We start from the raw sequence: 1,996 nt of genomic DNA, 5'->3' as shown, positions 1-1,996 counted from the left end.
AACATGGGGACAACATGAGGACAACATGAGGACAACATGGGGACAACATGAGGGTTAGTCTATGCGTGTAATAGCAACAGAGAGATAACTGGAAGCTGAATGGTTTCATAGCTTTTATTGATCCAGATGTATTAACCTGAGAAAACACCTGAACTGAAGATCCATCAGAAGTTAATTAACCTGCAGGAAAGGGTCGTTACCGTGACAACCAACGGTCATCTGACCCCGGGCAGGAAGTAATTGATTGACCAAGTGCTACAAAAACATTCCCCTTGGACAGGACTTTCCCTTAAAATCTACATTTCTACTCTGTGTACACAAAGGGAAAACCACAACAGGACTATTTGCCCCTTGCAGGATCAATAGAACAGACATTATTACCCCATCTTTATCTTGTCTTTGATCCTCGTGAGCTGACAGCGTTGTGCGTGCGCGTTAACACAAAGACACATTCTGCTTTATTTTGGCACACACTGTGTGTGTTTTTGTTTGGAATCTGCAAATAGTGTCTTTTAATTGAGTCTCTTGATTCGGGGTAATTGGATCTGCATAAGAGCTTCATCGGCAGACCTAATCGGCTTAGGGCTGGTGTGTGTGTGTGTGTGTGTGTGTGTGTGTGTGTGTGTGTGTGTGTGTGTGGTGTCTCTCGAGGAGTGAATAACCAACTAAGAGATCGAGAGAGATAGAGAGAGGGAGAGGAGAGGGAGAAGGGAGAGAGAGTGAGGGAGAGGCGAGAGAAGATGGGCGGAGAGAGAGAGAGGGCAAAGGAGAGAGAAGAAGAGAAAGAGGGCGAGAGGAAGAGGGAGAGAGAGAGAGAGAGAGAGAGAGAGAAGAGAGAGAGCAGAAGAGGCGAGGAGAGGGAGAGAGGAAGAGGCGAGAGAGAGATAGGCGAGAGAGAGAAGAGGGCGAGAGAGAGAGATAGAGACTAGGGAGAGAGAGGCCATAGAGGGAGAGATCAGGAGGAGAGAGGAGATAAGGCGATCGCGGAGAGAATCTAGATAGGAGAGGAAGGTGTGCGAGAGGGAGATAAGATAGGAGAGGAGAGAGAGAGAGAAAAGGCGAGGAGAGAGAGAGAAGGAGGGCGAGAGAGAGAGAGGAGGAGAGAGATAGGAGAGAGGCAGGGAGAAGGAGAAGAGAAGGGGCGAAAAGAGATAGAGAGAGAGGAGAGAGAGAGGAGAGAGAGAGCGAGAGAGAGAGACAGACGAGATAGGGGCGATATAGATAGAAAAGAGGGAGAGGGAGAGGTAGAGGTAGAGGGCGAGAGAGAAGAAGAGTTGAAGTCTGCCAGAGGGCGCACGAGATCTATAGTGGATAGCGAGAGAGCGCGAGCGAAGAGGTCGAGCGCGAGATCGAGAGTTATAGCGTAGCTACGGGAATACAGCGCTCTCGCTGCTGCTCTCTCTCTCGCCCTTCGGTTTCGCTCTTAGAGAGCTTTCGCGACTCTATCGGATCTAATCTTTCGCTCTCTCTTCTCTCTCTAGCTCCTCTTCGCTCGCTCGCTCTCTCGTCCGCTCCGCTGGCTCCTCGCTATCGTTCGATCGCTAGCTCGTCGGCTCGCTCTCGTCGCTGTTCCTGTCTCTGTCTCTCTCTCCTCCGTTATTACTCTCTCGCCGTCTCTCGCTCTCTCTTCTCGCGCGCTCGCTCTCGCCCTCGTTCGCTCTCTAGCTGCTCGCGGGCGCTCGCGAGGTTCGTCGCGATCTCTCTCTGGGCGCGCGGTGGCGCTGCTCGTCTCGCGTTCTCTCTCGCTGCTATCCTCTGGTGCTCATCCGCGCTCGCGCTCGCTGGTCTCGCGCTATCTCGCGTGCCCGTTCGCTCGCGTCGCGCTGCGGGCGCGCGCGCCGCTATTCACGCGCGCTCGTCCGCGCGGGCGGCGCGCGCACGCGCGCGCGCGCGCGCGGCGCACGCGCGGGCGCGTTCTCCTTCATCTCCCTCGCGCGCGCGCGCGCGGGAGCGCGGGCGCGCGCGCATCAATCGCGCGCTCGCCTGTCGCGCGCGC

The sequence above is a fragment of the Etheostoma spectabile genome, unplaced genomic scaffold, assembly GCF_008692095.1.
Source record: "Etheostoma spectabile isolate EspeVRDwgs_2016 unplaced genomic scaffold, UIUC_Espe_1.0 scaffold473, whole genome shotgun sequence".
NCBI lineage: Eukaryota > Metazoa > Chordata > Actinopteri > Perciformes > Percidae > Etheostoma > Etheostoma spectabile.
This window is presented reverse-complemented; position numbering follows the sequence as displayed.